Source organism: Miscanthus floridulus, chromosome 3, assembly GCF_019320115.1.
Source record: "Miscanthus floridulus cultivar M001 chromosome 3, ASM1932011v1, whole genome shotgun sequence".
Taxonomy (NCBI): Eukaryota; Viridiplantae; Streptophyta; class Magnoliopsida; order Poales; family Poaceae; genus Miscanthus; species Miscanthus floridulus.
The window spans coordinates 1940394-1953270 of NC_089582.1; positions in this window are offsets into that span (position 1 = coordinate 1940394).

Genomic DNA, 12877 nt, shown 5'->3' on the forward strand with positions numbered 1-12877 from the left:
CTAACCGGCAGTGATGGTCCGTTCGTATTTTATTGTTTTATAATTTATTTTAATTTATATTTTTTCGTGGAATCAGGTTTCGCTTTATATATGCTACGTAGACAACAGGTCCATCAATATTAAACATTATAAATGTTACGGTTATAGTTCAAATGTTTTTATCAAGATCTCGATCGCTCAAAATAAAAATGAAATTATTCGATAAGATGAAGCATGCTTCTCGGAGTTCTTACAATAATCTAGCGAGCCGCTCTGGGCCATACTGGTCCTTGAACTTCACGGATTGTGCAATGGAAATACTCCATCTTTTTCCAATACATTGGCTAAGATGAATTTTGCCAGTTCCGATTGTAGTGCGATTATCTCCATGTCTGACAGCCTTTCGTGGTTATATTTCTTGCGCTATCGTTCAAAAAAGATGATATCCAAAGATGAATCAGTAAATCATTTTGTTGAATTATTAACAGACATAAATAAAATATGGATTATATACACCAACTTATCTGCTTCTTCCGATTTTTCGCCGATGTAGCGAAGCATTGCCCACATTATATAAAACTTGCATTCATTGTTTCCTACTGGCTGTTTTAGGTACTTCCCCTCCATTTCGACAACCTTGAATGGGACCTGCGTCCCACCGATATGTCTTCTTTGAACACTGTGCAATATTAAAAGGAGAAACATTAGAAAGCGGTATGTGTGATTAGAAAATAATATGTTATTAGGATCGCTTACTAATTCAGCACTGCCACCAGTGCATCCAGATGATAAAATGGTTTTTTCTTTGAGTCCCACACCTCGATTAGATTTTTAGCAAGATCGACACAAATGAAGACGAAATGGTTGCTGTAATCACAGAATCCTAATTATCAAATAATCTTAATGAAAAAAGAAGCATAAAATTAAAAGCCAAGAACACATACTCGCAGTTATAGGCTAGAAGTATGTGGGTTTTGTTCTTCATCTTGAATTCATCGAAAACAACAATCAATCTCTCTTTTAGGTCTTCCACGTCACATCCATGGAGACCTAAATATGTCTTCTCAATGACTCGTCCGGGTCTAAAAAGCCTATGTTATCCCATTTGCTTTTTAGTACGTAAAATTTTGCTATACACCTACATAAAATCATGGGAAGTCCTCAAAAGTTAACAATTTGTGTCTCAAGAGAGTAGTTAATTGTAATATCGTGCGTGTAGGGTACTTACATAGTCCACAACGTCAACATTTGTGAATTAAAAGAGCGTTTTTGGTATAGCTAGAACAAGCACTCCCACTCGACATCGAACTTCTCTTCTTCAGGATAATAAAAAATATGTAGCGAACGGATAATAACCTCAAAACCAAAGTCCTCCGTCTCTGTTGCTTGAGTCATGTAACATTCATGCAAATGGCCCATATATGTTGTCAAATTTTTATACTCGTCATCGAGAACCAAAAGATTGCCCCTTTCATACTTTATTGTCTGTGTTCCCGTCCCTTGTACATCATAGTAGATGTTCATGGCATCTTCCATGGTTAATGCGGGGTTGTCTTCGACGTACTTCTATATCTTCCTTAAATCTTCATTGTGTATTTCTTTGGCTCTTATTGTAGCGTATTTATTCTGTGTTTGCCTTTCAAATTTGGACTCCAACAAACACTAAGACAGTGAGGTACAGAGATTGAAGAAACTAACACAATCTTCCTTTGAGATGTGTGCGGAAATTTTTTCTTTCATCAAGTTTGTAACGCTGCCACTAAACGATCTTTTGTTTTTTTATTGGTCCACTTTGGGAGCATTAGTGAACGAATCCAAGGACCTTTTCTGGGACTACGAGGATGCCTTTGATCTTGTTTTGGGCTGAGGTGGAGGAAGAGGAGGAGGATCACGATGAGAATTCTGTTTTCCCGGGGCTGATGAAGATGGAGAAGGAGGAGTCTTCTCTTTTCTTGAGGCTGATAAAGATGGAGTCGGACGAGGAGGAATAGAAGGAGACCTCTGTCTTCTCAGGGGTGATGGCAAGGGATGAGGAGGGGAGTGATCTCTGTTGGGAGATAGTGAGTGATCATCGCGGGTGGGCGAAGACTCGCAGTTGTCCTCATCATCAGAGGACAATTGGTGGTCAAGTTTAATGAAGCACTTGCACCAGGCCACTTAAGAGCCCTTAGTATGACCAAGTTTTGGCCTATCTTTCGCTGCGGGGTACTCAATGTGTATCATGTTATACTTCTTATCAAGTATTCTGTCAATGGTGACGTGAGCGTACCCCTGTGGAATTGGACGGCCATTAATGGTCCCATCTCCCGTAGGCCAGGCCTGGCCAAGCGCCACCTTGTCCTTTGTTCATTCCTGACGGATGTACAACTTGACATTGACGGGTTCAGTGATGCCGTCCACCGAATGAGGCACATTCGCATCTTCTTCTTCGAGCGGGGTCGATCCGCAGCTGCTGTGACCCCTCAACTATGGGCTAAAGGCAGTAGGAGTAAGGTCTTGTGGTACTCCTGACCCCTTGGACAGCAAAATTTGTTGGACTCGTGCTTCAACAGTCGCCTTAATCTGTGCGTCCATTCTGTCTTCCATCTCTTTGAGTCGCCTCAAACACTCTGCCTCCTGTTCCGCTCTACCCCCGAGTGGCTTCGGTAAGTGTGAGATTCTTCAGGGAATGCTAGTTTCCAAAGAACAACACTAGTTCCTCTAGTGCGACCAGGGTGTTCCTTGGTTCCAAGTGCTTGGGTGAGCACGTCTTTTTCCCGATTAGAAGTGTGAGTCCCTTGCCTCACCTCCTCAGTTACCTAGGAGATTCTCTGGATGAGTTCGCTCATGGGTGGATTTGTGGAGCTAAAGCTCACATACTCGGCATGGTGTACATTCCTCCCCATATAGTATTTTACCGATCTGGGCTCCCAATGGGCTGTCTCAACCTAAACGCCTTCCTTAGCAAGGCGATCCATCTTTTTATGTTCTGCTTCAAATTCTAGCATCTTTTTGGCATAGCCACGAGAGGCGAGATGATGAGGATTCATCCCTTTCTATGAGTTCTCCTTATTCTTCCTGCTTAGTTCTAAGTACTCCTCGGATAAACTGTATTCCTTGAAATCCTGCCAGAAGTCCTTCTGCTTGCTAAACTGTCCACCATCGAAATCTGGCTCTTTATTTTGGAGGATAAAATGCTTGAATAATGTCCCCTTGAAATTCTTGAAGCATGTCTCCATGATTTCTTTTGCTTTTTTCTTGACTACCTCTATGTCATACGTTGTTGGGTCATTATCTTTTCCAATCCACTTCCTGTACCTAATCTTGTATTTGGTCAAAGCTATAGGCGGTGAGAGTGGATCCCTGAATTCATTGAACTCAGTGATGTGTCAGTGTGCATTCCTACCAACATGAACTTTGACATGCCTCGCTTGGATCTGGCCTTCCTGCTACCCGAACCCTCTGGCTCCTCAGTCGATGAAGGCTCATGCTGGAGACACCAAGTAAGCTATGACCCTCTCAATTGATTAGCGTGTGTGGCTACATAGTCACATGGTACCAAAGTTACCTAGCCATCTTGGTCATTTTGACCCAGCTCGAGCAGGCTAGACGGGGTCCATGGCTACTTGTTCTCACCATCCTGATTGACACCGTCACCGTTTGTCGGATCATGCAGCTCTCCCGTCCTAGAGATATCAGCAGCTTCTTATTGCCAATCTGTTCTTTGGCGACAGGGTAACAGGTGACGATGAGTCATGGCTGTGACAGAATCGTGGTTAGTTTTGGCTACGGACAACTACTAATAGCATATGCAAAAATAAAGAGAACAGAAACTTAGCATCAAACACAAACACCAAAATGATGCAACAATTCCAAAAAAATAGATGGAACCTAGTTGGGGAAGCTACACAGAAAACTAACTCATTGCAAGTGGTCACCCAAGTCACAAAAAAGGTACAAAACCCGTTCCTATCTAGTCTTCTGATGACACCAACAAGGATACAACATCAACAAAACCATCATGAGATAACACACGCTGCTGCAAATTAATACATGTACTGCAATTTTACACCTTCTATATTATACCAAGCGGCTTTGATTTAACTATCGTACTTGAATTTCGGTGTATGTTAACCGGGCAACAAATTTTAACAAACTATTACTTCCAATTCACACCAGGGTATGAAAACATGCACAATTCATTCCACCACAATCTACTCTTGTATGCAATTAAAGCTCGTATGCAATTGAATCTCGTATGCAAGAAGGAAGGGGGCAGAGCCTATGTTGGCCTTGGCTAACCTAACGGGCATTTCATAAAACACATAGCAGGCAGTGAGCCACGCACTCACCATGGGGGGTTGGGAAGCAGCTGTCCACGCGCTCCTAAAGGCCTCGGTGGTGGGAGTGCAGGCGTGGAGGAGGAGGGGCACGGCCGGCGTCGTGGACGAGGAACGAGAGCATGGAAGGAGCGGTGCTCTAGCATGGGTTGGTGGATGGCATCATGGGTTCTGGCGTGGGACTAACAGGGACGCATCAAGGGGATGCACGGGCGTCAGCGTCGAAGAAGAGGAGCGCGGGGTTGGGAATGGTGGTGCGGGGGGGGGGCAGTGGACAGGTATGCGGGGGGCGGTGGTGCCCGTCAACGCGGGGTGGTGCTCCAGCGGCGTGGGGGAGGGGTTGGCGCGGGGCTGAATGACTTTGGAAAATTTCACCCCGTGCCTTGCTTTTATCCCAATGGCTGATCACTGTTGGTTGCAAGGTCTAAACTGACAGTGATGAGGCAACATCACTGCCGAGCCATGCCTGGACCCGATAGTGATGGGGGTGCAACGGTTACAGGTTAAGTAGCATATCTTTTCCATTTCTTTTAAAATCCTCTGACTAGCACAACGGTTAAGACCGTGCAATATAGCCCCCGTGACCCATGTTCGAGTCCCACGCGGCCCAATTTTTTGGTTTAATTTTATAAATTATTAAACGCTCTAAAAGGTCAAAAAGAAAAAATGAAATAAGCCTTGACACACCTCCTAGCGCAGCGGTTAAGACTCAGAACTCTAGTCCCCGAGACCCGAGCTCGAACCCGAGGGCTAGCACAATTTTTTTGAATTTTTTATAAACCACTGTCGGTTTTCAAAATGAACCGACAGTGATAACCAGCATCACTCTCAGTTTTGTCTCATCACTGCCGATTTTTTAAAACCGACAGTGATGTTTATATATATAAAAAATTCCTTTTATATACTGAATAAATAGAAGCATGTGTATTCCTATGTCGAGATGACTTAAATTTTTTTTGGCAAGCATGTACACCCAAATTAACACCCCACACAGGATCTTTAGTTTTTCTGATCAGTTTTTTATTTATTATATTTTTCTGTGTGCTGAATAAGACAAAAGAGGGTGAATTTCATCTTATAACAAATAGATTTTTTCATCGACCTCCACAAAATTCTTATCCCTAGGGCACATGAGAGCCTATGTAAAAGTTTATCACCATTTCAGATCTTTTCGTGGATAGACTCCGTTCAACCTATAATTAATCGGTGACGTCGTGCGGAAATTCAATAAAACCTCAGAAAATAGCAAAACATCTCTAGAAAATCTCAAACTTGGTGTTTCCTTCACTCGTGGCATGTGCAAGTCTAAAAAATTTGATACCAATACAACACAGGAATACATATGAACCATAGAAACCTTGATAACCTATGTGTATAGTCATGGTTCGATGAAAGGGCTCATGTACCTCTGTGAAGCATGTATACTCCGCCTATGTCGAAATGGCTTGAAATTTTTTTGGCAAGCATGTATACCCAAATTAATCTTAGGTTTTTCTGATTATTTTTTATTAATATATTTTTCTCTGTACTGAATGAGACAATAGAGGGTGAATTACATCTTGGACCCAATAGATTTTTTTCATCGACCTCCACATTATTCTTATCCCTAGGGCACATGAGAGAGTGTGTAAAAGTTTGGCACTATTCTGGATCTTTTCGGGGGTAGACTCAGTTCAAATTATTTTCTACTCCTAGGGAGTAGTTACTCCCATGTGTATATCTCTAGATTTAGAGTGTATATGGCCTGACGAAGTGTATGTAGATGGAGTATATCATCATACTAGACCATTTAGGGTATTATGTATGACAAGTATGTATGCATACTTAGAGTATATGGTTATACTTATTTTATATGCTACTATCATAGTATTATATGATATATTAAAAAATATGTGCTATTTTGAAAAAAATTTCATATAGTAAAGATCTGGAGTATCTTAATATTAGTATGTCAACATACTCCAACTGATAAATGAGTATGTACACATACGCAATGTGATTTATTGATTATGGGAGTAACTACTCCCGGGAGTATATAAAATGCACCCTCTATATATATATAGTACAACAAACACGGGGAAATTAACTCGGATTCAGAATTCAAATTTAAAATTCTCAAGTTACTATTCATAGCACTATTCAAATTCAGATGTTACTATTCAAATTCATGGCACTATTCAAAATACTCGCTACTATTCAAATTCAAAATATGAACAGTGCACGAGCACTCAACAGGGAGTAGCTCAGGCACCCAACTTTCTCACTATTCAAGCACTAACTTTCTCACTATGCAGGCACTATGCGACGTAACTATTTGGAGCACTTATTTTGCTTTATGGATGGTGGATGCAGGATGCGTGCGTGATTAGTGAATATGCGTGAATATGCTTATGCAGATTATACTTCTCAGGATCTTTTGCAGACTGCGCGAGACCAACGTTTCAGTTGGTCGTACGACTATGCTTGTGTCAGTCCTACTTAGTACTCACCGTATGCATCACGAGCTCGCTTCAGAACCAGGCTAACCTGGTCTTCTCCCTCGCTATCCCCAGCCACGCACACACATGACTCAGGCTCTATCGTCTCCCCAAGCAGTTCCACCCGAAGGGAACACTTATCTGCAAAAATAGGGTTCTCTATAAACGCCGCTACTAGGGCTAACACAAGAACAACACACGCAGAGGTTTCTCCTCTAGGGTCCCTAGCATAGAGACATCGCCCCATATGAATGAGCTTAAAGGAAGGCAGAGATTAAAATAGGAAAGCCTAGTTCATTTCCACAGAGCGAGCTTACATACGGCTTTCCCTTTCGGGCTATCTTCTACTCTATTTCCAATATTATGCTGATTTTGTATATACTTTTGGGCTATCAATCCTTTCCATATGCTAATATATTTGACCAATCTATAGGATCATGTGCTGCTAAATTTAATATAGCACCATCACTTCTATAATTCTGGAATTGTACCATCTTTTAAAATTCTCTTCTTTTTGAACCCATATGCTTATATTGTCCAAGTATATATCTATATGCAGGTTCTTCTTTTTCCAGTGGCCAAGTTCCTGGTTTTCTAGTTGGTCTCTCTTTTTCTCCTTCTATCTTTATTTCTGGACCTCGTCTTCTTTTTGATGAACATGGATCTATTTCCATTGCTTCTATAGCATTATTTTTATGCAACTCTTTATTTTCTAAGGAGTTTATGAGAGTTACTGAGTTCTTTCTACATATCTCAATTGTATCTTCATCCTCTTCTTCATAGCTTTCTAGTAAAAACTTACTATTAATTTCTCATTGCTCTTCTTCACTTATACCATTATCTTTTATGTCTTTTATCTTATCTTTGCTATATTCTAATTCTTTTTTGCTTCAATTACCCTATTTTCTATTTGTTTTGACACAAATTCATTTTTCTTTATTGGAATGCTAAATTTCTTATTATTTAACTCTTTATCTTTCTTGTTGTTATTAAGTCTTTATAACTCTCGTCTAAAGTAGAGTTCCTTTTCTCTTATAGCCGCCTATTGGCATATCATAGAGGTTTTGTATTCATCATGAATTTTGCTTAACTTTTGCTCATAATGTTTTATTTTATTATCTATATCTAATTTTTCCATAAATTCACATATGCTATGCCTTCTATTTTCTTCTAATTTTGCCTCTGAACTGGATGCTTCTAAATCATCTAAACTTTGTTCTTTATAATCTACAAACCAAATACTAGTCATCCCTCTATTATTTTCATAGCTTATGTAATCTTTAGGTTGTTTTAAAATTTTTGGTTCTATTAATGAGCTTATATTCCATTCTGCTCCTGCTCTTTCTTCAGAACTTATTTTTAGAGGACTCATAAATTTTATTCCTTTAGATTGCATACTTTCTATAACATTATTCACATTTACCTTATATTTGGTTCCACTTCTGTTGGTTAACCTTCCTATAAATTCTATGCTTACTAATAGATTTGTTCCTTTAAAGTCTTCATAGCCTTTGGTCTAAAATCCAAAAACCATCTTATCTATAAATTATTTTACTGGCATTATTAAATCTAGGGCTATATAAGTTATTAGCATGTTTTCATTCATATCACCTTCTAAAAATCCTAATGTTGCTTTATTTATTGAGTCCCATCTTTTATCTAATAAAGTTATTAAAACCTTGGTTTCTAATTTTTTCCTTGTCATTCCTTTAATTCCAATGATATACGTTCCCTGATGTATATATTTATACCCTGAATATTTTAAAGCATTCTCAAATTGTTTGCTAACAATTCTTAACTGAACAGGTTCTATTAATACACTTAATTCTACTTCTCTAGATATTCTATATAATCCATTTTTATTTTTAAGCCAACCCATTTGATATATTTGTTGAGGCCTTATTTTTCTTAAAGTATCTTTCTGATATCTTTAAAGATCTCTTTCTGCGTCTATCATTTCTTCTAAGGTTTCAATATCATTACATCCTCCCTTCAGTTTTTCTATAAAACCTACAGGTCTTATATCTCTATTTACTAGCTAGAGTGACTTGTCTCTTCTAGAGAGTCTCTTGGATACTTCCATTTTTTTGAGTTTAAAAATCTAGTAGACCCAATTATTCTTGCTGATGATAACATAATTTCTTTGTTATGCTCAACAATATTAATATTATCAATCTTCTTATATAGATAAGTTAACTCATTTTTAATATAATCACTATTTTGGTTGATTCTTCCTAGGGAAACTTTACTTTCTTCTAAAGTCTGTAATGCTAATTCTAATTTATTATTGGTATCTGAATATTGCTCTTCAAGGTGCTTATGTTCCTTGTGTAGTCTGTCAAATTTTAGTTCTAGATCGTCTTGCCTCTTTCCCCAAGATATGTAAAAGTTATGTATCAAATCACCTATTAAGTTTATCTGTCCGTGAGAGATATGCCAAGTATGTTCTTCAGAGCTATTTAGTCTGCACCTTATATTTATATTCTCTTTAGTATTGGTTGTCTTTCCTGTATTAACTTCTAAATTTAAATAATGTAACTTTTCAATCCTCAACAGATTATAGTAAATTCCTCAAATTCAAAATCTAATAACTAGGTTCCGATACCACTGTTACACGATTACGCTAAACTGCTACAACAAACTCGAACTCAAAATTCAAATTTAAAATTCTCGACTTACTATTCAAAGCACTATTCAAATTCAGCTGTTACTATTCAATTTCATGGCACTATTCAAAATACTCATTACTATTCAAATTTGGAATATGAATAGTGCACGAGCACTCACCCGGGAGTGGCTCAGGCACTCAAACCCTTCACTATTTAAGGCACTAGCCTTTGAATTTATAGTGGGTGGATAGTGGATGCAGTATGCATGTGTGATTTGTATGTGTGTGATTAGTGAATATGTGGATTATGCTTCTTAGGATTTTTTTGTGAGACCAATGTTTCAGCCGGTCGTGCGACTATGCTTGTATCAGTCCTACTTGGTACTCACCGTATGCATCGCTAGCTCGCTTCAGTACCAGGCTAACCCAGTCTTCTCCCTTGCTATCCCAGCCACGCACACAAAGGACTCAGACTCTATCATCTCCCCAAGCAGTTCCACCCAAAGGGAACACTTATCTACGCAAATAGGGTTCTCTACAAACGCTGCTACCAGGGCTAACATGAGAACAACACACGCAGAAGTTTCTCCACTAGGGCCCCTAGCATAGAGACATCGTCCCATATGAACGAGCTTAAAGGAAGGCAGGGATTACAACAGGAAGGCCTAGTTCATTTTCACAAAGCAAGCTTACATACGGCTTTCTCTTTCGGAAAACCCCAAGTACTTAGCACAAACCTTAGGGATTACCTTACAAGCACAGAAAGATCACGGGGACTTCCTTTATTCTAATTTACAGATAGTGGTAGAGTAATACAACGGTAGTGGAGTATTACTATTCGTGGTGGATGATTCTCAGAGTTCTTCCCTAAGGTTTCTGCTAAGTGCTTGGGGTTTCCCGAAAGCGAAAGCCATATGTAAGCTTGCTCTATGGAAATGAATTAAGCTTTCCTATTTTAATCCCTGCCTTTCTTTAAGGTCGTTCATATGGGCGATGTCTCTATGCTAGGGACCCTAGAGGAGAAACCTCTGTGTGTGTTGTTCTCATGTTAGCCCTGGTAGCGGCGTTTATAGAGAACCCTATGTGGGCTCTATCGTCTCCCCAGACAGTTCCACCTAAAGGAAACACTTATCTACATAAATAGGGTTCTCTACAAACACCGCTACCAGGGCTAACACGAGAACAACACACACAGAGGTTTCTCCTCTAGGGTCCCTAGCATAGAGACATCGCCCTATATGAACAAGCTTAATGGAAGGCAGGGATTAAAACTGGAAAGCCTAGTTCATTTCCACAGAGCAAGCTTACACACGGCTATATATATTCCTAGGGTGGCAGCTCTCTTTTGTGCAATTTGGTGCACTCACAACGATATCGCTTTTGAGAAAAAAATGATATACTTCTTTAATTCATGTTGGCTACTTTCATAGGAGCTTACTGGATACGATTCTAGACACTACTGCAGCATGAAGACATAGGGAAAACAATTCGCTTGGTGTGCAGAGCATTTGAGGTCGTTGCTTTGAATATTTTACGTTCCCGCAAGAATGGATTGAGAAGCAAACAATAGAATTTTCTATGATTATTTTCTAGCTCAATGGATTACCTAGAAAAGTAGAAAACTTTTTGTGAGAGCTTGTTTGCGCTCAGTCACAGAGGCGTGAGCTATATTCATTTTTTAGAAAAATGGATCCTACCTATGGAGTACATCAGAGACATGTCTGTTTGCTTGTTTGTTTCAGCCAGGCTTATTAGCCATGGTACAATGTTTTTCTCTCACAACAAATCAGCTATACAAACCAGCACAAGCGGCTTATCGAACAAGCGAAAAGGCTAATGGTAACGCATAGGTTGTATTGCTCGGCCTATGTGCAGCACTGACAGATTACTTGCTAGAACTGTGTTCCAACGGATCATCTATGTTGTTTGTTTATGGGAGAATCAGAATAACTAGTGTCGGCATGAAAATGTGTTGGGCACATGAGCAAGAAGGAAGGGTCCGCTCGATGGAGCTAGAGATCCGCCTGGCTTCAACACAGGGATGATTGATCCTGCGTACTCCTCCCGAGACATGTCAGTCAATTTGACCCTGCAATTGACAAGAAGAGAAAGTTTATCAGTAATTTATGGTGGAACGTGCCGGTCTGTGCCTAGATAGTTCTAAGTGTGCCGCTTCAGGAGCAGCCATATGGGAGGAGCAACTGAATAGCCGATCCGCATAGAAATCGGCTGTTATGGACTGTAAAGCTCATCGGTAGCGATTAATTTTATATTGATAGGTAAAGTACTTGTAGATGTAAATAAGATCATTAGCTATATAGATATTGCCAGTGTAAAGCATTGAGCCAATGAATCTAATCCGGAAAAGATATAGCACACGAACGAATCGACTATCTGATACGAACGGATCTACAAACGTTCTGAATCTAATCTGTTACCATCAACAGTGAGGTTCAACCGGATAGATGGCAGCTATGATGATAATAACAAACTAAAACCAAAGAATCCGTAAAACATCCATACTTCGATAGGCTTTCTGAAAGACATGCTATGCGTGAAGGCTTGAATGAATCGGCTAAAATAGACGATTCAGGTGAAGAGGACTACAGCGTGTGAACAATCGACTATTTCACATGAACAAACCTATGGACTCCTCAGACTCAACCTGCTATCTCTAACAGTGGGGTTCAACAGGACCGATGCAGCCGTGAAAAAGACAATGAATAAAACCTTTAAAGTACACATATTTATTCATGCTTAACAGAATCATGTAAACATGCTGTAGGCGTTAATGCACAAGCGATCGACTATTTAGCCGATGCAGGCATAGCAAATAGTTAAGGTCGAGCCTAATTAAGAACAGATCTACTAACTAGCATCCTCCAATCTACAGTGCTATCCGTGGGGATCGATCGGATCGTTACAGCCATAATAGTGAACTGTAGACCAGATTTAACTAACCAGCAAACCTCTCCAAGATCATACATACCTTAACCGCGTACTATGGGCGACCAAGATTGAAATAGAACAGCTGATAAAACATAACCCGTCGTTCATTATAAGAAGTATCATGTTGTGACAAAGCAAATGACGGACCCAAAAGATATGAGGCCGATCTAAATCAATCTCGACCGGGCAGATTGATGTTGCTGCAAACTACTGACAATGAAAAACATCAGCAAGATCGGTAACTTAATGAATCTACCAAAGATTGCCACTCTTAGGTAGAGCCGATAACTTGACCTTAATCTAATTCGAGCAGTGGAGGTCGACTGGATCGATGCAGCCGTACTTGAACTAGACAAGAGTTGATAACTAGCTTATACCAGAGTCGCAATGGATGTCGATTGGATCGATGTAGCCATACGAACAGAAGTATAAGCCATGATGGTACTTACAGACAAGCCGAAGGTCGGCCGGACCGATGCAGCCTTGCTCGCTGAAGAACTCGGCGAGATCTACTCTACTCCTACTCCCTAAGGGGTGGCCGAAGC